The 27,024-nt window shown below is 47.1% G+C and overlaps 1 non-coding gene across 1 annotated transcript; it reads left to right on the forward strand.

Moving 5' to 3' along the window:
- The first annotated feature begins 21,282 nt into the window (after positions 1-21,282).
- On the forward strand, positions 21,283-21,356 carry TRNAW-CCA (transfer RNA tryptophan (anticodon CCA)). The gene has a single exon. It is a non-coding gene; the product is annotated as a tRNA-Trp (tRNA).
- Positions 21,357-27,024: the final 5,668 nt, after the last annotated feature.

Consider the following 27,024-nt stretch of genomic DNA (forward strand, 5'->3'; position numbering starts at 1 on the left):
CTTTTCATTCCTGCTAGTAAGGCATTCCAGGTTTGATCAGTGCTTTTCTCGAGGAAGATCAAGATCCAGCTCTAACCATAGTCGGTTCTGCCGGTTTAAGTTTCAGGGCAAGTTTCTTGTGTGGGTGGATACGGTTTCATTCTGACCTTTGATTGTTGACTTCGGGCAAGGTCAAGTCATGGGATATAGTTCAAAAAGTGCCAGAAGGCAGCTACGTCTGAGTTGGATATGGAAGCTGGGTGAAGTAAGACCAATAGAGATGAACTATTGATATTGACCTGGCTAGCGCTAACGCTTTGCAAGGGAGATGGGTCCGCTTGAAATCGCTAGAGTGAGAAGATCTGCTAATGCATATGCTAATAGGCCTGGTTCAACCAAAGCATTTCTTCATGCCCGATTCTACTTATGATTTTTCTGAGTGCTAATACTTCAACTACTATTGTGGCCGGGTCTAGTTCTGCTTGAATCGAAATAGCATCGAATGACGTTCTGCCTGGAATTGACCTTGCTTCTACTTCTTCCGCACCTGCGACTGTATGCGAACGTAAACCGGCACGGGATTCTTTTCCACCCGCTTCTAACTTCTTCCTTGAATCGAACTAGTTTTTATTCCTGAACTCCGGAAATCGTATCCCTTGGGCAACCCATTTATGTAAAGTAAATATTCTACATCTGACTTGATACAAACCTGCACCACCAGCTTCTTCCTTTATACCAGTTCGAGGCGAGGATTGATTGCTTGATCTCAAAAACTCCTAGTTAATGTGCATCAACATTGGAGTCGGTAGCTTCGTCTTCTGCCTCAGGTTTAAAATCACTTATTCCTAGCCGCCTATCCTATCCATGCGCCGCAATAGAGGAAAGAGCAGCAAAGAAATCAAAAGCGTGAAAATGTCTCGATATCGATATGTTAGATGGAGCTCAATCAATAGGTGCCAGATTTCTTATTTCTCAGAGCTGAGGTCAACCTTGCCAACTCTAGTTCTTCCTCGGCCAAGTAATGTAGATTTCCTTGGGAATTCTAGTGATCTCTTTCTTCTTCAGCTACTGCTACGAACGTATTTAGTTTAGAACGAGTAACTACTCGAGGAACTAGGCCATGGTTTCCGTTAGTCTAAGTAGATCAAATCTTGTTGGCAAGAGGACTACTACTGGGATGGGATTATTCTATTACTAATTGATGACCTGGGGGGCTACTCTTCTTTCTCCACTACATATATTTATTTACTGACCTGTTGATAGCGGGGACAGTAAAGAGGAGAGGAGGAAAAAGAAGTAGAGTTAGGTTCTGTTCTTGTGTGTAAGCCCTCGGTCGATTCGTCTGCTCATTCACAGCGTATGATTCTTATCCAATTGCTTCTTCTGAAAACGCGGCGTCGGTTAATCTTTCTTATTCTCCCTTCGGGGCTCCTCATGTTGCTACTAATAGAAACAGTTCGGACCTTGCTCATACAATCCTCGGGACTACTATTGGTTAATCTTTGTCCTCCCTAGGGAAAGACGATACTTTTTGGGAAAGACAGGGTTAGCGCTGCCTGGGTTGAGCCATTCCTAACAACTCATCCAGCTTGACTAGCTTGCATTAAGAGTAGTTCATTTCCTATAAAGTGTAGCGAGTTTTCTACCTTTTCACATAACCGAGAAAAAAGGCAAAGTTACCCTACTACATGTATTAGCTAGTTTTGTCTAGTCAACATCTAACGCTCATTTCACTATGGGATTTATTTACTCCGATTGCTTCTACTCTCTTACAGCTGGGTGCGCCTATAAGGAAGACTTTTCATAGATTGACTTTGGACAGGCAAGTTGAACTATCAGGCTTCACTAACACAAGTAAGAACAAGTAGAAAACTCCGTATTAAGGGCTGACTTTCCTTTTGACCTAGTTCTTAGCACTAGTGATTAGCACAAAGGAGGAGAGAAAAAAGGATTGAATAAGCGAGCACCAGCATTGACTTTCTTGCTTTAACTAACCTGACGCCTGGCCCTTTTGCTCTAGGCTCTACTCCTTGTCATTGATTTCTAGCTAGCTTTCCCACTCGCATAAAGGGAATGAATCGAGGGTATTTACTTGCATTTCTTTGTCCTACTTGGGTTGGGCTTTAAGAAGAGAGGATTTATTAGCACGACGAGCATCGCATGCTAACCGGGGGATTGAATAGGATATCATAGAATGTAGCATATTGTCTTAACTTATAGGGTAGGGTCTTTCCTATAGCAAATCCTCAGTTTCTGTCCAGAGTCCGCCCTTTAGGTGATGGATCATCTTTATAGAGAGACTAACAATAAGACTAGATTAGATCGTGTGCTTCTTTATAGACGGTGGGCTTAGGTGGATCTCCCTCATCTACCTAGACTAGATTAGAGTGCTCTTATCCTAACCTTAGAGCCTAGTTTTTTACGTGAACTCTTGGGCATTATCGCATTCATGATGACTTATGGGCATAACCAGACGAAGTTAAGAGCTACCTATTGTGCATTAGGTTTTCCTCTAGGATCCGGTTGTAGGGAAAAAGCATTGGTGTATGAGCCTACTGTACCGACTCTCCTCATACTTATGGAGCAAGATCCTGTCCCTTTCTTATAACAGCTCAAGTCAGGAGGGGGAGTATAACACATACCCCTCGTAGGCGGTGGCTAGTTTGAGAACTAATTGCTCATGGCGAGCTTGTTGGATCTTCTTATCCAATCTATCTACAAGATCGGTCAATCTAAACTTTGTCTTATATTCCTATCTCTTGAATTCAACTCTGAGCAGATCATAGACAGCATGAGGATTAACATTTAGGAACGATGGCATTAAAAGACCGGTTGAATTCACCCTTTCCTCCTTCCATCAAACTCTGGATCCGGGCTCTCCTCCACTATCGTTCCGGGTTGATGAAAGCTCCAACTCCCTATCCTATTTCACCTCGCTTCGGGTTTGCTTTCTTGTTAGCATGTTTGAATCAGCATAAGTGGAGTGCATTGTTTCTTCAGCGTTTTTCACAATTTTATGTTGTGTGAAAGTGCAGAAAGAGATTGAGAATTTCCAACTGTGCTTGGCTTATTTCTTATTTGAAAGTGAGAGTGCTTACTCTTCAAACTCAGACTCACTCAGACCAAGCCTACAAAAAAACAGGGATCTCACCTCTCCCCAAAAAGACATCAACTATATGAATGCATTCTTTGCCACCATAACTCCACCAAGACACACACCAAGGGTAGCGAGAACTCCTGGTGGACACAGGAAAAAAATATGCAACCAACCCGAAGATGAGGATGTGAACCGCATTACTTCGATCAATAGACTTTGAAGTAAAGTGAAGCGAAGTGACTTTGGGAATTCCACTCGTCTATATATGAGATTTGTGGGTAGCCTTCAATCTCTTCAACTATATAGGCTCACATCAATAGAGAAAATCTCTATCTTCTCTACTAAGAGACTTCTTTTTCTTTCTAGAGATTCCTCTTTCCTATATATATAGAATATACAAGTTGGGTTCGAACCAACGACTCCACCCTCATATGGATTGTGATGCGCGCTCCTTGCTTATCCCAGGCTAGGCTACCAATGAGATCCCACTCACTGGCTTTGGTTAGTTATAGTCAATCCATACCGCCTTCCTAAGGTTAGATCAGATGGCTTGGTTTCATTTCTGAATAAAGAGGAGGCTCGGGAGAGTGAATCTCGTACCTGGCTGGCTTTGATGCGGGTTCCAGGTCATTCAGCTGCTGCTACTTACTTGATGCGTGTACTTCCAGGTTGGAGTTCTTTTACTTTCAAGTTAATCTACTTATTGGACTGGACTGAGTTCTTCGAATAGTTTATTTATGCGAGTTCATTGAAAGACTTAGTGGACCCAGTGAATTAACTTACTCATCGGGATTTTTATATTGAACCGGTGTGTTGAGTAAATGACTAGTTTAGTTGGGTAGAAAGGAATGGTAGCACAGTGCTACATGAACGACTATAACAAGTAGCTTTTTCTGGTGATAAGGAAGGCACTAGTTGGCTCAGCAGTAGTTAGTTAAGCAGGTTCCAAGGCAGGCGAGACAGTGGAATGCCTAGGGACAGCTTGATATGCACCAAGGAAAGTTGGAGCGAAATGGGCTGGTGGCTCAGTTGCTACAGGACTAGTGAAACGAACAGTCAGCTCAGTCAAGAGCAGGTAATTTGTTGGGACAGCCAAGCAAACAGATGTGCTATTTTGTTTTTCCCTTGCATCAACAACTATCCCTAGCTTTCCTGGACCGGGTATATACTCCTCTTTGTCCAGTAGCTCAGTAAGTTGGAACGCGTATTCCAATCCAAGGAAGAAAAGCAGTGACTCTCTGAAACTAGTCAGTGCTCGCTACAGTTGCTTACTACTTGCTCGGGTCAGGCAACAGTGGAGATTCCAGAGAATCTTATGATTTTGGGCCCTATATATTTCTTTCAGGGTTCGGCCAAATATTACGAAGGAAACGGAGAACTATTGCTCGCCTAGATGGCATTCCAAAATGAATGGCGAGGAGACACTCAACCTTTTTGGTATACCTTGAGTAATCCCAACCAATAGGTGCTGGCTGGTCACATTGAATTACTAGGGCTTCTCTCTCTCAATCATTTCATTTCCGTCTCGTAGATCTGCTTCCAGAGGCCACAGGCACGAAGTGTTTGTACAACTATTTAAATGCTATTAAACTCTTTCTTCATGCATGTTGGGTACAAGACAATGATTAGAATCGACTACTGTTAGGCGTGCACGTATCATTCCTGTCAACTTATTCCATAAGGGTAGCTTCACCAGCAAGCACGGGTGAGAATGGGTGTATAAAGTCATTGACAAGGAGAAGAAGCCGCTTCTGTCAGGGGATTGGATTACCCATGAGTCCATCTATGCGGAAATGCAATATTTTAAGCGATCCTCTACTCTCTAAAGCAAGCCACTGAGCTCTGTCAGGTCAGGTAACATAAGACTAACTAGCAAATGCGATACAAATCTATGCACCAACGATTCGAACTTAAAATCTTAGACGTATGTTAACATGAAAGGAGGGGCCTGCCTATTAAGCATTCTATTCCATTTCGTGGAAATGCATGCCAGGGATTGGCCACCCACAAGCACTTCTCCTCCATTGGCGATGTGGGTGAGTTGAGACTGAAAAAAGGGGCTCTTAAGGGTTCCAATTCAGATTTAAGGTCTACGGCTGAATAGAAATAGCAGTATAACTCCCTATAATCCGTGCTGTATTTCCCGTCAGTTTCTTTCTGTCCTACGGAACATGAGTTTTGTATGGAAAAAGGGCTTGCTTGCCCATAGGTAAAAAGACTCAAGGTATACTTTAGGCGTTAAAAGCTGGCTTATTACTTGGAAGAATGACATAAGCTAATAAGATGGGCTTACAAATTTCATTGTAGTGATAGAAATCTTCCTTTCAGTGATTCACCTACCTGGATTTCCCGCCCTGTCATCTCACTAGTCAATGGAAATAAACCTTTGTCAAGAGTCTGCAAGCACAAGAGTGACTACAACTTTTACTTTACCTTATAATTTAAACTTTGACTTATAAATAACTCTTAGGAAAGCCAGCCCCTTATTAGTACTCCAGAGAGCTACTTCACCCAGAATAAAGAGAAGGTTCGAAGAAACTAATGCATAAAGACCAGGGGCAGGAGTATAGAGAGTACAGCGAAGAAGCGTGTGAGTGGTTTGGACGGAGTGGCAGAAAGGAAGAACCCTCATCTCTTGGACTAAACTCGTACTTTGCGAGAGGCAATACGCAGGAGTAGGAATTCCGATCGGACTTGCTTCTGGGATGGGAGTGCGGACTGCTTTTCTTAGTTACTTTCTTTTTGGTATTTCGTATTTTCAGATGCGTCTTCTTCTTTCTCAGATGGCCCGCATGTAGGTCCAGTGTGCTGCTTTCTTAAGCTGAGTCGTAGCCCTTGACCAACCAGTTAGCCTGTCCCTGCCTTCTCACAGTGGATTTCTCAACAATCTCTTCTCTCAAAGAAGGAATGGAGAGCTCTGTCCTCTCCCTTTTCCTATGCGCGCGTTCATAGTGATATGAGTGAATCGATGTGTATTTATGAGGATCAAACCCTAGAGTGATTCTATCGTAGATTAGGTCTCTGGATCCGGTGTGCCTTGGCCTGACAGCAAGCTGAACAACTTTGCTGATCATCTGGCTTGACTGGGATTCTCCTCTCATAGAACAGATGACTGATGACTTTGTTGGAGGGATGGCCTAAACAAACGTTTATGCCAGAGTGCTTCGGTTGAAGAAAAAACAGAAGGTGAAGCTTGCTCTGTGATGAATTGGGCCTTCCTTCAGCTTCCACATCCTGCTTTGAATTCAAGAGTCCTTCTTTTCTTGAATTGGTCTGGTCGGTCAGTGGTTTGTTTTCTGGGCCTGAATCCCGATCCCCTATTAGAACCTTCTCAAGCAAACCCTCGTAATCCTTTTACATCTCTTAGTCTAGCCCATGCATACCTTGCTTTACCCATCGTTACTTATCGTTCAACTTAGAGCTCGATAGCAAATTCTTCGAGAGTCTCTTGTTCCATCTACTATCCTTTCTGAAGATAATAGAGTAACAGTGCTCCATAGAGAGAGAAAGAAGACACAGTAATGGTAAGCCATTGTAGGGATCAGCCTAGAAGGAGAATCATTAATTCTTGTTTTCATGATATGATGAAACAATTCAATCATGATTGGGGTGTGGGTAATTATCTTCTTTTTTTTTCATAAGATGCGGTATTCTTGTAGTGGTTCTCGAGGGCAAAGGGGGGGATTTGGGTAAAGCCAGTGGTGGTGATTGTGTCATCCGTTCTCTTCTTAATAACTCCCATCTCCCGAGGCCTAGCTTCGTATTATTTTCTTCATTCAAAGCAACCCATTACTTTTGCTACTACTACCACTAGTCTAGCTGGTGCAACCATATAATTTTTCTAAGAGTACATGAGATCGTATTGTATTTTGGGTTTGCACTAGCGATAAGGTAAATCAAAATTCTGGCTGGGGGCTGGTTTGAGAGAAGTTTGCTACTCCGGCAGCCTTCCAATGACCTTAATGAAACGGGACGAGTCGCAATGAATCACTACGAAAATAGAAATATATGCACTAATAAAATATAGTCAAGCGAGGAGCCTACGAGTTGATTGAAGAAAGGCACGAGGCGCAGAGCGTCAGGCTTTTGAGAAGTAGTGGAATTGCTTACCTAGGAAGAAGTAGTAGTAGGAGAAGTCAGATCTCTTTGAATAGGTGGTCCGCTTGCTTGGAAAGAAAAGCAAAGTAAGACGCCCTACTTGTACTAATAACTAGAAGAAATCAATGGATTGAAGAACAAAGCAAAACACTGATAGTAGAACTATGGGAGAAAGAAAAGAAGCTTGGTTCACATCTGGTAAGCGAAAGAGTGAAGTGAACTAGGCGTTGAGTTCACTATACGGATTAGCTCATTCGAAATCTATATAGAGTATCTCAATTCAGCTCACTTGGTAGAGTTTTGAGTGAGGGAACCCCGGGGCTGTAGTCATCCAGTTCACAAAGTCTTGAGTTTCTCCAAATGATATAGATAGAAAGAATGGCGATCTACTAATATATTATACTTACTCTATATAAGGGATTTCTACTAGGAAAATCCTCTTTTCATTCCAAAATATATACTTGATTCAGAGATGATCAAAGACTCCTACCCTAACGCGTGACTCTAAAAAATCCAACTGATCTGAGGGTTTTTTCTCCAGTACAAGCAACACATTGGTAATAGCATACTTCCTGCAATACGAAGGGAATGATAAAAATACCTCACCAACCAATAAAAATCCCTAACCTAATTGGGAATACTCTCAAAGGACGGACAATCCGAGTTAAGACGGCCTTCCGAGAAGCACTATTAGGGAATACGCGGGAGGGACATATGTCGTAGTTCCACAACGCGGAGTTCTAATGTGGGGATTGGTCGAAGAGGTTTTATTAGCTAGAAAGGCGCAAGTCTCAGAGCTGAGCTCACCGCTTCGCGCCTCAGAGGGTGTCCAGACCCGGCAGAAGATATAGGCAATGTGAAATGTTCGGCTACTAAATGAAGGAGTTCAGGCTAAGATATTATCGGTTCAGAAGCGCCTGGGTATGGGTAGATCAGCAAGCCCGCTTACCGAACTGTTTCAAAAGAACTCGTAAGAAGCTTTACAGCAGCTCAAAGAACCTATGTATACGGCCCAGTCCTTGCCATGCCCGATCTTCACCCTTAACCATTTAATAAGCTTATGCCAGTGAGGTGTGGATGCAATGGAAAGACCCATATCGACCGTCTTATGACAAAGAAAATCTTGCTATTAAGAGGAAAAGAAATGGAGCTAGGGTCAAGTTCCAGAGGGGTCTCCAAACAGCCTCACACTACACCATCATGTGGGAGCTCCTCCACTCCTGTGGAAAGGGCATGTCTTACTATAGATAGTAGGTCAGCTCAATCACTTTCATCAAATTCCCTTGCTTAAGTACAAAAGCAAACTCCCCAGGTTCAAAAGCAACGGCCATGGGGTCAGGTCACTATACTCGTCAAGGTTGTCGGAGGTCTGTGAGTCATACGACTGTGGTACTGGCACTTTTCAAACTGAGACTCACTAAATATTACGCTTCTGCTCGCAAAGTAGGCCAGCCAATAAAACCCATCTCGTAGGACTCGCTTAGCTAAGGTTCTGGCTCCTTGATGGCTGCCACAAATCCCTTCGTGAATCTCATTTTCATTCATATTTTGCAAATACTTCATTCGATATATTTTTTTAGCTAGCGATGACAATGTCAAACATACCCCGATATCCACATTGTATCTAGTCCAATAAATTGATTTAGCCCGAAGCATCACATCACCTAAAAGACTGATATCCAGCTCCATATAATCCAACAATTGGGCTCTATTCTCCTGAAGAGAAGACACTTGAACTTCGTCATGTGCTATTGAGCCTTTTGAACCTAAGTGCGGACATAAAGTCTTAGCCAATGTTTCTAGACTATTAGGGAGTTGAGTGTATGAATCTCGTAGATGGAACACCAATTTCTTATTCCCCCTTTTTTCCTATAAATTGATAACTGGTAAAGCTTCTTGTTCCTCATCAGCGGTTTGATGGTGTACTCGACCATATGACTGGCTAAAAACTTCATTAAGTCGATCGGATCGAGAAATTAGATTCGAAAAGTAAACTGTTTTCACGCCCTTGTGAGTAGATCCCAGTTTGGCTATACGCTCTATAAAATCTACCAACATTTTAGTACTCCTTTCTTCAAGGGAAGGTATTATCAAATTGTAATCTTCAAAAAAATATGTGTCTATTTGATCATCCATGGCAGCCACATCATCCCCCGGATTCACCACTAAGAGCCCCGCAGCATAAGGTACAAGCACATTATTTAGTATAACAGTCTCTATATCGGCTACAATGAAAGGAAAACATTTCTGTTTCTTCTGCTTCAATGCCGTGATACACTCAGGATGTTTACGATACCTACCCGGAGCTCTTGCTCTAACTTCTCGTGGTTCACCCCTAGCTATGCCCGCTTCTATTAAATTCCAAATTATGCTTGCAATTTCATCGGAGCTAGGCAACTCTTTGTCAGTGATTTCATGCCTACCAAGCAGGTACACTCTAATGTATACACCCTTTCAGAAAAGAAATCCTTCTCGTATTCTGCTGCTTTTTTGATTCATTTTTTCTCAATAATAGCATAGACATCCATGTTGGGCGCAGCATTCCCACTTGAATCTTCCAAAGAGAAATAGCATGACCTATGATAAAGGGCACAGGTTCTCCGCTTGCTCTTCTCATGTTATATCCAATAGTAAACTTCCCATATAACAATTCTGTATTGTACACGTACTTTTTTATTTGAGTAGTTTCATTAGGAACGGAACTTGTAATTGTAATAGAAGCCAGATTTTCTAGTCAGAATACGGTCGGGGGAAGACTATCACTGACCGAGCTTCTCTACACTGACCTTTCTTCTGGTCAAGTTCGCAGCTCTTCGAAGAAATCCGATTCTTTTCCTAGGAGAAGAGATTGATTCTAGTTATCTTTCTTTCAAAGCCATCCATGCATAGAGAAGACTGGGCCCAAAGCATTGTAGGTGAGTGAGTAATCTCTGGAATATAAGAAGAGATAGAGATGGTTCTTTTGGCTCATCAAATGGGACTCGGACTTTGCAGAAAGAGAGTAATGTTTCCTCCTTTCTCACTCGCCTGGCTGGTCTATTTATTGCTATTAGGTCCTAATAGAGAAGAAGCTTTTTCCTGCGAAGATCAAGTTGAACGGTGAGTTCTAAAGGTTTTCCTGATGTACCAGTGTCTGTGTCACTTTCCAAGTAGTCCTTTCTTATTTCTTCAAAGAAAGATTCCCATTTAGAATAAGGAAAGTCAAATAGGGAAGGAAAGGCTAAAAGAACCAATTTTTCTTGTTTTACCACTTCAGCTACAGCGATCAAGGGTTCGTGTTAAGTTTCGAACTTGTGAAGAATTGCCAGTGGGAGACTGTTTCTTTCTCTAATTCCATAGTCTTTCAGCCAACAAAGCACTCTAATTTATGTATTAGAAATACTATTTGCTCGTAGCCTAGAGGTGTAGACAGGAATGCTATGTCAAGGCTAGGTTAGGTGCCTGGGAAAGCCTAGGATAGGAGCTCTTGGGCACATTACCCCTGCTACAGTTGAGACGGTCCCAGTCTTTTCTCTTTTTAGGTAATTAGGATCATTAAGAGGTGCTTAGAGGGGTGATACCAGAACGAATAGTTATTCTCACTTTAGGTCATATGGTGTAGCTGAAAGATCTACAAGTGTTTACCGTGATTCATCTTGAATTCCAATTATGTCCCTGCATTTCTGGTGTCCTTCTTGCTTCACTTCTTCTACTTGGACGGGGGAAGCCACTGGAGTCCCCGCCTCTAGTTGAGGGGCTTCCGGGACCCCCTCGATTTGTGGGGCTTCCGGGTTGACCGGAGGATGATGACTCCCCCGTTTCCAAATTCGCTTTTGGGGTAAGTCAAGAATTTCATCTTCCCTCGGTCGTTTACCAAGTGAGGTCTGTTCCCCCCTTAATCTTCTGCACGTGGCCGTGCCTACTAAAATAATAGTACAAATAGCACAGAGTAGTACTGACGTTTCAAATGAACTAAGTAAAATATTGTTCTCCATACTTAAGAAAGCATGATTGTAGCTCCGCTTCTTGCTTTGCTCTAAGCAGAAAGACTTATCTGAAATCGCAGGTTGGGTTTTCCAACCAAAAGAAAGACATGGGAGTCTTTGTGCATCTTCTTCTTCGTAACCCAAGGACCGACGAACAGAAATTGAAACAACGCAACCGTACTATACTATACTATACTATCTATTTACGATAATTTGATTGCTGACAACATCACGCTTCTCTTTCTTATTCTTTTTTATATAACTGTCACTTTACCGGGCCGGAAAAGTGACACCGTCACGTCTCAGGGTCGTATGCCTGGAACAAGAAGGGTCGTCGTACAATTTCCATTTCGGCGATTACAAAAAAGAAGGAGGCGAGCTCCCTATCCCTCTTTGTCTTTCCACTTCCGGAACAAACACTTCGTAAAATTATTTTGAGTCCCGGCCCGGTTTTTCCCCACTAACCAATTACGTTACGACCACTGAACAAACTTGGTTGACGAACATGGTTTATGCGCCGCTAATCTAGCAGCTTGTCGAGCATTTGACAAACTCACACCATCCATTTCAAATGGGATTTGTCCCGTGGACACACGAGCAATCCAACCCGTAGGATTTCCTTTTCCTCTTCCCATTCGAACTTCTGCAGGTTTCCCCGTAATAGGAAGATCTGCGAGAACTCTTACCCATATCTTACAATTTCTTCGGAATTGTCCGCTCATAGCACGACGGAATTGTCCGATTGTAGCCCGACGCGCTGCTTCAATGGCTCGATATGAAAGACGACCAGCTCTACTACTTTTGGTGCCATATCTTCCAAAACCAAGTTGTGTACCATCCGGTTCGCGACCCCTACTACATCTGCATTTACTATATTTACTATATTTCGTACGTTTCGGATATAGCACGTCCCTTCTTATTTTGACTATATGAGATCCGCACTTTGACACCTGAAATTCCGTCACGAGTAGATACTTCCGCAGGAGCATAATCGATTTTCTGGTTAAATACATTACAAGATGTTTTTCCATACTTTCCGCATTCAGTTATAGCTATTTCCGCACCCCCTAATCGACCAGAACAACAAATACGTATCCCCTCCACCCCTTTTGGCATTATTAATGGAATATCCTTAACTATTTTACTAAAAATGGAACGAAATGAGATTGGATTGTTCCTCAGTTGAAAAGAGATGTCTTGAGCAATCAGAGAAGCACTTTGATAAACTGATTTGATCTTTACCGACTCAATTAAGGTATTAGTGTTTGTTCTATTAGACAAAAAAGATCGCATTTTTTGCACTTCGTTCAAATAAGAGTTGTACCCATACGGAATTCTCCTCTTTCTCAGTATGATCTCTATCATCATCTCTATTCCCTTTATCAATTTGCCTATCCTACCTAGGTCTATGAATTTCTCTATCAATTCCATTACCTTATCCTTACCCATGAGGTTCCTACATTTGATCCTTAATTGACCTAGGAGTTGTTCCCGGGCATACTCATAAAATGGGTTATTATACACCCCAACCCCATCCCTTGAAAAAAAAAGGTAGCACCGAAGAAAGGAAAGAGCGAGATGGTGGTTTTTGTTGTTCCCGCGAAGCGAAGATCATTCGCTTGGCGAATGAAGTGGATCAACCTCTTTTTGGCTCGGGCCAAACACTTTTTATCGCTGGTCGAGCTTTCTACAAAAAAAGCGATGCGAGAGCGTATTCTCTTATCTAAGCTTCCTCCCTTCGCTCCCCCCATCGTAGATGGTTCAGCCACACCCGGTGCCACGAAATGATTGAGAACTACGACGGGGTCGAAATGCATTTTGTTCTTTGTATTAAAAAAGTATTGCATGACCGAATAATTCAAGGAGGGGCGCACAGCGGGGAGGGTCCTTTTTAGTAGATGACTCGTCGGGCCGTCAGAGCGGGACTTCTTTGGTAAAAAAAGAACTTGAATAACTTTGTTTTTATGAAGGAGTCGTCATTTTCTATCAGGAAGGCTATGTCATTTACAACCCCGGCGTATTTCGGATGCTTGAAGGCCCCGCTCACCCGAAGTGATTTAGAAAAATTCTTCTTTCTCGATGGTGATCGGTCATGGTATCCATAACGTTGCATCTTTTTCGGCCAAATCCTGATTTCGTTTTGCTTCTCCCGGTCGATCGACTCGACTCTTTTCCCTGCCCCCCGGCCTCTCACTTCGTTTCGTTCTTCCTCTGTACCCTCGCTTGAATGAAGACACCCGATCGGCCCGACTTTCCCAAATGCCCACCACCGGCCCTTATCCTTTCCGGGTCTTGATTTGTCGCGTCGTTTTAGTCGTAGTGGTCGACGGGGAAGAAAGAAATGAATGAATGTCCTTTTGGGAAAATGTAGAATAATACACCTACCGAGACGAAAGCCAAAGGTGAGTCTCGTAGGTGGACGTATCGAACTGAAATAAGATCTAAGATTGACATCTTGATACAATGATTTACCATAATAATAAATAGAGTCAATGGTGACAGAGCCGTGGGAAAAGCCGCTTCTTTTTTGCGGCGGGGGCTTCCATTCACCAGCGCAGACTACATACACGTGCTCTCTGAACCGTGCTAGATAGTCACCCATCACACGGCTCTCAAACCCAACCTGTGGTGGATCCCGGGGGACAAAGCAAAGTAAAAGCGCTTGATCCTTTGCCCCATACTTGGAGATCTTCCTCCCCGCCGATCAAGCAGCAACGCTGCTCGTGATAGGCTTAGCTTAAGCCGCTAACGTTCGGTTCGGATAAGTAAGAAAGTCCCTTCGGTCGGTTCGCTCAGGTGGTCTTCCCTTATTTTCCCTAACGTTCAGAGTTGTTCTGGTTTTAGAAAGGAGCACCGCCAAGTCCACTAGGGGCGCCCTGAATGAATAAGAAATGGACAGCTGAGGCATATCTCAGTAGCTTGCATGAAAAATAGAAGATAATAAGTTAGATGTCGATTACACACCTGAGGTTGGTAAGAACTGAGGGACAATGCCCCCCTCGCAGGGCCCATCAGCGAAGCAACTGCTACTTAATCGGGCGGTTTGCTTTCGTGCAAGGCCCCCGCTGCTGGAACAGGCGGTTGTCATTTTCAAGTAAACGCCCCACCCCAGAAGGACGCCCTCGCTCTATTGGCAAAACGCTTCGAAAGAAGAACGTATCGCCAAGGCCCCGACCGGCCGGCCCGCCCCCTTTCTTTGCCCGCCGGCCGCCTAGCTCGTTATTCTTTGAGATCTGGATAGAGTCTCGCTTCGGGGCGGGGGAAGCATGGATTCGATAGATCTATCGAATCCATGCTGCAAGCAGCAAGCGTAGGCTAAAAAGGCAATAGTCTAACGTTGGGGTAGGGCGCGCCAAAACAACCGGGGGCCCCGGAGGGGTCAGTACAAAAGTACTATATTCTTTCCACTTACTTTCATTGGCTAGCTGCCTTTTGTAGCGCGCGTACTCTGATCCTCTTCTACGAATCTACAACTCTCTTTACTGAGCGAGACTTCATCTATATCCCTAAAAGTGGATTTTGATTCCCATTTTTTCTTTGAATGACAGCTTCAACTAGGCTCCACCTTAGAGAGGGTTTTCGGTTTTTTTTAATCAAGATAGGGTCAGGGGCGCGTCGGAACGGTAGCTGCAAGGTCTCATCCGAGAGTCCAATCTCTTTGTACTGTGCTTTTATGTCTTTGAATAAAAAAGAAAGAAGGGGGTCGATTTAGGCTCCTTCCCTTCCACTGCATAGCTGCGCTATCAGGTACTATGAGCCCTCTGCCCCACGCATCTAACCAGCTCGCGTGGTTCACCGGTTCCACCGAAAACTCTCATTTGTTGAAGCGGAGCATAGTGCGGCGCCGAGCGAAAAAGGTCTCTTTTTTCGGTTTATTCACTGATCTGAAATGAAACTTAGCACTTGTTTTTTTCTTGATTCCTGGGGCTAGGCGTTCGCAGAATCAGTCTATCCGAACCGCAGACGCACTTTTAAGATCAGTGACGGCCTCTCCAGCGGAGCTGGGCGCCGGGGCCCTGGATGCGCTAGCGATCGGCACATTAGGGGAGTAGAGTACTTGCCCGGGTTTCTCGGCCTGGTATCCTTATCCTCGCGTTCATGATATCTACATTCAACTGTGCCCCGGAGACACGGTCGAAGCACGCCCGCCCCGTGTGCGTCTTTCACGACATGCTCTGGTCCCGGGTTTCTTCATGTGGTCTTCTAGCGTTAGAAGAAGTCGTGTCCGTCCCGGACATCTGCAACGTCCTCTCACGCCTTTGGGGGGACAAACAAAGATCAGGAAAAGACGGACCGAACCCATTCGGTGACTTTCGCGGTCGCCCTCACTGAACCGACTTGGATCTGAACTACGATTCAGATCAAGTCTTACCGAAATTGGATTTCCTTTTCGTGCCATATGTCGCTTAGACTTTACTTTTGCCCCTTTCTGCCCTTTCCTCTATTTGTTCGATAGGGTCCTCGTTCTATTCTAATTCTAAACCCATTGTCGTCCACAGTTTCCTTGTCGACGCGAAGGGGCAAGCAGCCCCCAAACAAAGTCTGAGATCAGAACTCATACCGCGGTTGTGGCCGCATGCAAGTTCTTCAATATTTAGAGAGTATGTGTTAGTACGAGATCGCGCTATCAACTTATTTAATCTTTCTCGATGAAGCAAGAAAACGGATGCGCCTAGCGCTAGTTGCTCAATCCGTTGCTTGTTTGGTTGATTAGGACAAAATTGTATCCCTTAGGAACCGTACATGCACCTTTGTTTGGATGCCGATTGAATATTGTTACAATACGAAATACTTGAAGGCCACACGCAATTGACTCACCTACATTTTATGCTCCCACCTTTTTGTAGACTCAGCTTCTGCCTCTGGGGAAGCACTCACATTATGATCGAATTACAATGTGCAGGTTTTGTGACCACCACTGATGCTTGCTGTGGGCTGGGCAAGTATGGAGGCCTATTCTATTCATGTGTGTTCTTCCACGGATGGCGTGCTGCGACGCATCGAGCCATGTCGGGTGCAATTCATCTAACTAACTCCACCTTCCTCCTACGGGTCTGCAGTCAAAAGAGTTGTTCAGTCATATGGTATGTATACATAAATCTGCTTTTCACTCTTCTGCAATGGGATTCGGACATGATCCAATCGACCTTCCTCTACTTGTTGATGGCCTGTACTGTAAAGAAGAGCCCAGCGGATGGAAGCTGTTGAGTGGAGCTTCACCTGGCTGGATAAAAGCACTCTACCTAGGCTTGTAATAACTAGTACTTTCTATAATGCTTGGTTCCAACTAATAATACATCATGGTACCTTATATTCTTTAACTACTAATGGAACTGAGATAGGCCTGCCTGGGTAAAGAATAAGAAAAAACGTTCCGGTAATAGAGATTGCCTTTAGCAGGAAGATGAGTAGATCGCTCACCTGGAACTTCTTAGCCCTCTTTCCTTTAGAAGAAAAACCTTTGTGAATGCTCGCCCTGGACCAAGGCTGGCTATAGGCGGATCGCCCAACCGATCATAATCATAGGTTCAACCACACCAGAAAAGTGTTTATACATTTGGAAGACTTACTACACTGGAACCTAGATATCAACTAAACTAGGAAGTAGAAGCTAGGGCAGAGCCGTTTGTTTACCAAACGAACTTATCGCCGTGCTCGTGGGCTATGCTTCAAGTGCAGGGAACTACCCTGTATGCGGTCCATGTACCCTCGCCTGCGGCTCCTGTGCTCATGGTCCCGTTTTTTCTCTTCGCTTCGCCAAAAAGAAAGGAAGAGAAGAGGTCGGAAAGATCACACACAGTACGAAAGCAAGCATAAACCAAACGAAAACCGATGTAGCGAGAAAGAGGGCACCGTCCTTCCTTTTTGGAGCCAAGGGAGCCTTTGGCCTATCTGTCAGTATGTTGTGCATTTTCTCACTTCCAAAATAGCATATAATGGATGTCATGTACCAGCTATCTCTGAAAAGGTAGAAGGGCCCTTTAGGGACAGCAAGAGTTGCTTAGTGCTCAATAGTGCTTGCAAAGAACGTTCAAGATAGCTGACTGACTGAGCTACTTCCGTAATAGGGGTCCTTTCTTTTCAAATCCGACCCACCCCCATCGATTTTAAAATATGCATTGAGAAAGAGCTTACCGGTAAATACCCTATCCCCTGTCTGAACTCTTGGAAGAACTTAGACTTGGGCACTTGTAACATGGTTGGAGGCATAGACTTGGAGTCCAAACGCCATTCCCTAAAACCTTATGAGTAGCTTACTATCCTGCCTGGGTACTTCGCAAGTCCTGCTGCTATCCAATTAGGCTGGCTTCATTACGTAGAGCGGATCCACCCATACATAATAGGAGTACTCTTAAAGTAAGACCTTTAGAGCCTATATATAGTATAGCTTAGTAGCGGCCGGCTGTTCAATTTGAGAAAGGCCCATCTCCTGATTGTCTCAAATCGAATAAAACTCTTTAGCAATTGGTCTGACAGAACGGATGGTAAGGTGGGGGACCCATACCTTTATTCTATTCCCGTGCTTAGAGCGAGTGAATGAAAAGCTACGCCTGCTGCTTGTGTTGATTGAAAAGAAACCTGTCTAATTGAATATGCTAGTAATCAATCGCTGCGCGCCTCTCATCATTTCCTGTGCTTCTGCTCGTATGCCAATAAGTAAGTTTAAGCTTTATGCATATGGCTCAAATCTCTTTGCTTTTATTTATCAATTAACAACTTCTTTTTAGCTCTGACATGGCCTAGAAAAAGGTGGTGTCAAAGCCTGGAATGCTTGGAAATCTCATTATTGGCAAAGCAGATGCATACATAGTTAGGGTCAAAGAGTTATTGAAGAAGTCATCATGTGATCGATTGACCAGGAAATAACCTTATTTGGACTTAGAAGCTACTGGTGCGGAAGAAGGAAGCGTAGCTGAGTCATTCCTTATATCGAATCTTATTACCAGCTTTCATAGTGAGCAAAGCACCCGGCGCAGTACAAGGCTAAGATGTAAGTAGGTGCACAGTACCCTCACGCAATAGCATTTAGTGGAGCTATTAAAAAGTAGATGGAGTATGCTTTTCCGAAGAAGAGTGATCCTGGGTAAAGGCAAAGTGTGTCAAGCAGGAATATCGTTTTTGGATCCATGCATAAGTTGGCGAAGATGGTCTAACTTAAGACTTTTCAACCTGAGCATGCGTGCTGTGGATTTGATGTGGAAAGAAGGAAGAAAAGGTTGGATAGCTCTATAATTAATAAGAATCTCAAGTGAAAGGGATCTATCCTGTTGCAGTGAAGGTTATTAAAAAATAGCTTGAACAGAAGTTCGGTATTCAAATAACATACCGAAATAAAAACTTTGGCAAGGAAACTAATTAGCAATGTGGGGGATATATGGCTTAAAGTGGGATGATTCTCTCATAGAAGTAGGGGCAGGAGGAGATAATGAGTCTCAATCCAGGCAGTGTTGTGGACGTCAGCGGTAGAGATAAACTCAAAGACAAAGGATGAGATTTGCATCCATTAGCCAACATTTCCAACGCTTTCTTATTGCTCTTGGTGCCTAACTCGCAGACATTAATTGGTGTACTCTCTGCATTTCACCTCAAAGTAAAATGGAAGGGTCTTCTTTCCGTTCCGCTGCGAACGCAGTTTCTGGATTTTGAGCTTGCTTTTGCTCTTATGGAAAATGAGAGGATGAATGGTAATGCTTTTTTAGAGCATAGCATGAAGCAATAGGGATGAAGGAGGGTCTTGTTCGTAATCCATGCAAAAAGGCTTAGTAGAAGCAGTGAAAAAGGTGCACACATCGGACGCTTTAGTAGCCTGCCTTTTACCACTTACTATACCACACCACAAGTACACACAGGTACTGGCCTTAATCTTTGTCATTAAGTCCGCACACCCTTCAATTTTCCATAGTATGCTACGATAGGTTCTTCTTGTAGTAGGTAGAGCAAGCAATTCTTCACTGAAACTAGGGAGAGGGCGAATAAACGACCGAACTACCATCTATCATAAGGAAAGTACCAGGGCAAGGGACTTGAATCTCATTTTGCTGGATAACTCTTTCCAAAGCTGCAAGAAAGGTAAAGAATGAAAACAAATACTTTAAAGAATACAAGCCTTAGCCTAGTTTCAAAGAAGAAGTTTGTTCCGTCTTATCTTCTATGAAGGCGGGTAGGGCTCTTTTCACATTACCAGTGGAGTTTCTCTTTATTCGACCCAAACTTTGAAGCTAAGGAAACACCTTCTAGTTTCAAAATGTATATATTAACTGGTCCCTATTCAAATAGAAAGTTTGACCTCAACCCTATTATAATCATGCTACTACACCATGGCTAGCATCCCTATGACAATGACCAGTTCGTGCCCATTCTAGCCATGCCCGTGCCAGAGACGGATCATACCCTATTGACTTAGGCTGAGCGAAGCTTTCTTCTTATGCTGTGTCATAGCCTATGGGAAAGGCCAGTTGCCCACTAGCATAACTATCCTACGCACGATTTTGAGTTGTCTGCTCTAATATTCACACTGAAGATCTGTGGGTGCCGACTTTTCAAAATCACCAGACAATAAAAGAAAAATGCATCAGGAATGAAATCTGACACAGCGTGGCTGGAACTAATTAAACATTACGATCTCGTCAAGGATTATGCAGCTAAGGAGTGGTGGCTGAGGCAGTGGAAAGAGAAAAGCCAATATGGCGTGGTGACGAGTGAGGTGCAACTCTTGAAATAGATGCAGCAGATTTGTGCCTTGGTAAGAAGAATTAGTGGACAAACTGACAACGAGAGAGGGGGGACCGAGCCAACGAGGAAGAGCACTGTTCTTATGCTAAAATCCATTATGGTACATACACCGGGGCAGGATACCCGATAGGCATAGGCAAGGTGGAAGAGATCAAATAAGACATTGAGAAAAGGATGCAAAAAAGAAAAGAACGAAGTTGCAAGAAAGAGAGAAAAGAGCATACTATAGACTCCGCGAATACAAGTCAGTAGACTCAGCGATTACAAGTCAGTATTTGTCTCACCGTACGTCTTCTTCACCCCGACTTGCTTCTTTCTGCTCTTTTCATTCAAATAAGCTCTTCCCACAACCTTTCATTGCCATTTGTCTTCGAATCCTCTTCGGCAACGCTGGGCCGGTCGAAGGGCGCTTCCAGCTCGTTAAAGCAACCACAGGAGAAGAACCACAAGGAACGGCACTACAGGTATGGTACGAACCATGCTCTAAGATTGATAAACTACATCATCCAAGACTTCAATACGAATCCATAGGTGAGGAGAGCAAGCCAATGAAGTCAGCCCATTAGCTAGATTGGCAATAAGCATTACAGGAGTCAGTCTGTCCAGTATGTAAGCCATGAGTCTACTACTTAAGCCTATGCAGTCTGTCCAGTATGCCTCATGCTGTAGTATGTCCGATATGTCATGTAAGCCATGGAGTGTATGGACTAAGTAAAAGCAATGGGCTAGGATTGGGACTGCCTACCTTCTACAACCATTCCTACAGGACACCAACTATGCTGCCTAGGGCTATCATGAACACAAGGACAGATGGGACTAAGTAAAAGCACTTGAAACTACTCGCATGAACACAAGGTACTGATACAAATATTGATAATATACACGATGATAAAAAGCTTAAGGGTATGGAATCACCTGTGGGTATTATCCCTGTCCTGGGAACAGATGGGAGACATATAGACCAATCTATACAGAATAAATCGAGTAGTAATAAAAAGAGCACTAAAAAGAGTGATGTTATAAGGAAACGAATACGTAAAGGTTAGGTTGGGTTTCTGATGTATATCATTTATTATATGAAACCAAAAAGAAGAAATGACAAGAAAGTTGTATATAGATGGAGGATAAAATTACGATGTGGAAAACAAGACAGGGGTTTTTTTTGTACAATGACACTGTACAACAATTTGGAAAAGGGATGTAGCGCAGCTTGGTAGCGCGTTTGTTTTGGGTACAAAATGTAACGGGTTCAAATCCAGTCATCCCTACCTATTACTTCTCCTATGGGCAGTAACGAGGGATCAATTGAGATCGATTCAAATTGGACAAAATTAAGAGTTTAATTTTGCTATATGCATGCGGTACAAAAATCATCCTTTTCTTTACTGCTTTATCTCCTGTCGTAAGAAAGCGCTCTTAGTTCAGTTCGGTAGAACGTGGGTCTCCAAAACCCAATGTCGTAGGTTCAAATCCTACAGAGCGTGATTCTTTTCTTGTTATGTAAAATAAATAAAAGATTAGAACACTACTCGCTTATTCTCAATTGAACACAAGGTACTGAACACAAGTTCCACGCCGCAGTATGTGTATATATATATTCAATTAGTTTGTCCGTTTTTGTACCTGTTTCTATCGTTCATCCTACTCGTACAAATGTCGTAGCGTGCAGGTAGCAGGCAGTTGCATGTCGTGCAGGGCTGTACTCAACTCGATCCGTCTCTCCTGAATAGATCATCCAGGCCCGTGACTGACGCCTGTCAAAACGTATTACCTGGCTCTCAAACAACCGCCATGCACGTAGCATTATTCGTTAGTGCTATTGTTACACGGGTGTTCTAGAAATATACGGATCCCTTTTGTCCAATTATACGGTGTTCTAGAACTCAACAGCATCCTTGTAAGTGTGCTACAACAGTAATTAGGGTAATTTTCATCGGTGTCCGACTCTTATAGATTAAAGAAAACTAAAATTAGCTATTTTTCTTCAATATCCGATGAAAAATATTCCTTCTATTTTAATTTATAATTCGTATCATTTTTTTTACCCCAGATTTGACCGGCTCGTCTTATTAAAAAAATCCATAGTGTCGGAGAGGAAATTCTCCGGCTGGGTGGCGGAACGTACCCGCTCTAAAACCTAAGATGATGAGGGGCCTAAACGTTTTGCCTGCTATATGGAATCGGGAAGAACACAAGAACACACAAGGGTTTTAAGTGGTTCGGGCCACCGGAGCGTAATACCTTACTCCATTGTGTGTTGTATTGAGCTTGAGAGCTTGTATAAACTTGTGAGTCTGAGAGTCTAAGTGGATCTCCCTTGTAACGTCGTGTGCCCTCCCTTTTATAGCTCAAGAGGGGCACGTACAAGGGTGCTGAGCCCCGACATGTGGGCCCAGGGGCAAAATAGAAGGATGCTACTAATGCCTGTAACGCCTGGGCGATCTCCAAGCGCTATAATGTCCGTAGTGCATATAGTATTGATATGTTGCCGCTGTTTCCTCTCGGAGTGGCACTTGCCGCGGGGCTAAGCGCCGACCCAGGGTTCCTATCCACATTTGACACGGGAACCCTTGTCTCTGGCTGTGATCACTTCTGCATGTACCTGTATGCAGCTCGGACCCGTGGGAGGTCCGGAAGAGCTTCCGAAGGAAGGCGTGCTTCAGCTTCGTAGACCGGAGATGCGTCATGGCACATGACCCGAAGGAGTGCCATGCACGGCCCTCGGCGGCTCTGGCGCATTTGTCAGCCAGAGCGAAGAGTGTGGGGACAGTTTCCACGTCATGTGTGGCCAACTTCTCCAATATTTTTTCATCACGTACTCCCTGTCGGAAAGCCGTGATGATGGAAGCATCAGAAATACGAGGTATCGTACCTCGTACCTTGGTGAAGTGGGAGATAAACTTTCGGAGGGTTTCCCCGGTGTCGGGGACCATAATTAGGGGTACCCTCAAGACGCCTAATTCTCAGCTGGTAACCCCCATCAGCATAAAGCTGTAGAGGCCTGATGGGTGTGATTAAGTCAGGGATCAGTCTATACGAGTGACTCGATCACGCTTCGCCCGAGCCTGGCCTCGGCCAAGGGCAGCCGACCTCGAGGGACTTCCGTCTCGCCCGAGGCCCCACTTTTAACGGCGGACGCATCTCCGGCTCGCCCGAGGCCTTGGCTTCGCTGAGAAGCAACCCTGACCAAATCGCCGCACCGACTGACCGAGTTGCAGGAGCATTTAACGCAAAGGTGGCCTGACACCTTTATCCTGACGCGCGCCCCCCGGCAGAGCCGAAGTGACCGCCATCACTCCGCCGCACCACTGACCGGTCTGACAGAAGGACAGCGCCGCCTGCGCCACTCCGACTGCAGTGCCACTCAACAGAGTGAGTCTGACAGGCAGTCAGGCCTTGCCAAAGGCGCCATAGGAAGCTCCGCTCCGCCCGACCCAGGGCTCGGACTCGGGCTCAGCCCCGGAAGACGGCGAACTCCGCTCCGCCCGACCCAGGGCTCAGACTCGGGCTAAGACCCGGAAGACGACGAACTCCGCTCCGCCCGACCCTAGGGCTCGGACTCGGGCTCAGACCCGGAAGACGGCGAACTCCGCTCCGCCCGACCCCAGGGCTCGGACTCGGGCTAAGACCCGGAAGACGACGAACTCCGCTTCGCCCGACCCCAGGGCTCGGACTCCGCCCGGGCCTCTGCCGAACGATCTCCGCCTCGCCCGACCCGGGGGCTCGGGCTCGGCCTCGGCCACGGAAGACAGACTCGACCCCGGCTTCGGAGGAGCCCCCACGTCGCCCGACCTAGGGCACAGGCCCGCCACATCAACAGGAAGCGCCATCATCATCCTACCCCGAGCCGACTCGGGTCATGGAGAACAAGACCGGTGTCGCATCTGGCTAGCTCCGCCAGATGGGCAATGATGGCGCCCCACAAGCTCTGTGACGACGTCGGCTCTCAGCTCTCTTACGGAAGCAGGTGGACGTCAGCAAGGACTCGACCGCTCCGACAGCTGTCCCTCTGCCAGGCTCCGTTGCTCCTCCGACAGCCACGACATCACGCCAGCAGGGTGCCAAGATCTCTCCGGCTGCCACATTGGCATGTACTTAGGGCGCTAGCTCTCCCTCCGCTAGACACGTAGCACTCTGCTACACCCCCATTGTACACCTGGATCCTCTCCTTACGCCTATAAAAGGAAGGACCAGGGCCTTCTTAGAGAAGGTTGGCCGCGCGGGACAAGGACGGGACAGGCGCTCTCTTAGGGCCGCTCGCTTCCCTCACCCGCGTGGACGCTTGTAACCCCCCTACTGCAAGCGCACCCGACCTGGGCGCGGGACGAACACGAAGGCCGCGGGATCTCCACCTCTCTCACGCCCGTCTCCGGCCACCTCGCTTCTCCGCCCTTCGTGCTCGCCCACGCGCTCGACCCATCTGGGCTGGGGCACGCGGCACACTCACTCGTCGGCTCGGGGACCCCCCGGTCTCGAAACGCCGACAGTTGGCGCGCCAGGTAGGGGCCTGCTGCGTGCTGACGAACAGCTTCCCGTCAAGCTCCAGATGGGCAGTCTCCAGCAACCTCTCCGGCCCGGGACGGTGCTCCGTTTCGGGAGTCTCGAGTTCATGTCGTTCGACGGCGGCTACGACATGATACTCCTTCCACCGCCGCGCGACAACGACAATGGCGGCCGACAACCCGCCCACCGGCGGCGGAACCGATGACATCTTCCCCGCGTGGTGGAAGAACAACGTTCGAGCTCGCCCCGTCCTCTCCCCCATCAACGGGGAAGGAGGCGGGGCAACCAAGGCCAAGCGGGAGGCCACGCTTCGTCGGCCGTCGAGCGAATCGACGTTCCCAGCGCCCCAGCGGAGGGCACGCCGGGCGTCGACCTCGCGTTCGAGACGAAGGCAGGCGCCGTCCCCCCGCGACACGCTGATCCCGAGCAAGAAGACGACGCCGGCGCACTCGCGGAGAGCTTGCAGGACGTCGCCCTCGTACCTGAGACGACGGTGCAACCAGTCCCCGATGTGACTACGTCGCTCCTCGTCGACCAAAAGGTACTGACTAACTCCCATCTTACGTCATTTCGACTCGGCCTCAACCCGGCAAGCGACCTCGCTTTGGCGGGCGCTCTCATTGAGGCGAGTGCAACCCCACTGGGGTTTCGTATGCGGTCGCCTTGGGACCGATTGACGGACGTCTCGGCCTACGGACCCTCTGGGTCCGAGGAAGATGACGATCCCAGCATCTGTTGGGATTTCTCTGGATTTGGCAACCCAGTGCCATGCGGGGCTTCATGACCGCATGTGACTACTGCCTCTCCGACTGTTCCGACGGAAGCCGCAGCCTTGACGACGAGGACTGCGGCCCAAGCCGCGAATGTTTCCATGTCGAGCTAGGGGATCCCTCCGAAGGCAACCATCTTGGCATGCCGGAGGACGGTGATTTTCCTAGGCCGGCGCCTCGCGCCGACATCCCACGGGAGCTAGCTGTGGTCCCCGTTCCGGCGGGGGGTCACGACCCACAGCTCGAGCAAGTCCGCGGGGCGCAGGCCAGGCTCGACGAGGGAATAGGGGCGCTTGAGACGATCCGCCGGGACGTCGGGCAGGCATGGGCGGGCCAACCCCCGGCCGGAGAAATACGTCACCTGCCCCAAGGTCTCCAGCACCGCGTCGCCAACGATGTCAGGCTCAGGCCGCCGCCCGCATCCAGCGGGGTTGGTCAGAACCTGGCAGCCGCAGCGATGCTCCTCCGCACGATGCCGGAGCCATCAACCACCGAGGGTCGGCGAATCCAGGGAGAGCTCAAGAATCTCCTGGAAGGCGCTGCGGCCCGACGGGCCGAGAGCACTGCCTCCCGAAGGCAGGGATACCCCTCGGAGCCTCACGCCGCGACTTCCCGATTTATGCGGGAAGCCTCGGTCTACACCGGGCGCACGCGCAACACCGCGCCTGCGGCCCCAGGCCACCTCGGCAACGAGCACCATCGACACGACCGTCGGGCCCACCTCGATGAAAGGGTGCGCCGAGGCTACCACCCCAGGCGTGGGGGGCGCTACGACAGCGGGGAGGATCGGAGTCCCTCGCCCGAACCACCCGGTCCGTAGGCCTTCAGTCGGGCCATCCGACGGGCGCCGTTCTCGACCCGGTTCCGACCCCCGACTACTATCACAAAGTACTCGGGGGAAACGAGGCCAGAACTGTGGCTCGCGGACTACCGCCTGGCCTGCCAACTGGGTGGAACGGACGACGACAACCTCATCATCCGCAACCTTCCCCTGTTCCTCTCCGACACTGCTCGCGCCTGGTTGGAGCACCTGCCTCCGGGGCAGATCTCCAACTGGGACGACTTGGTCCAAGCCTTCGCCGGCAATTTCCAGGGCACGTACATGCGCCCCGGAAATTCCTGGGACCTTCGGAGCTGCCGGCAACAGCCGGGAGAGTCGCTCCGGGACTACATCCGGCGATTCTCGAAGCAGCGCACCGAGCTGCCCAACATCACCGACTCGGATGTTGTCGGCGCGTTCCTTGCCGGCACCACCTGCCGCGACCTGGTGAGTAAGTTGGGTCGCAAGACCCCCACCAGGGCGAGCGAGCTGATGTACATCGCCACCAAGTTCGCCTCTGGCCAGGAGGCGGTTGAGGCTATCTTCCGAAAGGACAAGCAGCCCCAGGGCCGCCCATCGGAAGAGGCTCCCGAGGCGTCTACTCCGTGCGGCGCGAAGAAGAAGGGCAAGAAGAAGTCGCAATCGAAACGCGACGCCGCTGACGCGGACCTTGTCGCCGCCGCCGAGTACAAGAACCCTCGGAAGCTCCCCGGAGGTGCTAACCTCTTCGACAAGATGCTCAAGGAGCCGTGCCCCTACCATCAGGGGCCTGTTAAGCACACTCTCGAGGAGTGCGTCATGCTTCGGCGCCACTTCCACAGGGTCGGGCCACCCGCGGAGGGTGGCAGGGCCCACGACGACGACAAGAAAGAAGATCACCAAGCAGGAGAGTTCCCCGAGGTCCGCGACTGCTTCATGATCTACGGTGGGCATGCGGCGAATACCTCGGCTCGGCATCGCAAGCAAGAGCGCCGGGAGGTCTGCTCGGTGAAGGTGGCGGCGGCAGTCTAACTAGACTGGTCCGACAAGCCCATCACCTTCGACCAGGCTGACCACCCC

Source organism: Zea mays, chromosome 7, assembly GCF_902167145.1.
Source record: "Zea mays cultivar B73 chromosome 7, Zm-B73-REFERENCE-NAM-5.0, whole genome shotgun sequence".
NCBI classification, from domain to species: Eukaryota; Viridiplantae; Streptophyta; class Magnoliopsida; order Poales; family Poaceae; genus Zea; species Zea mays.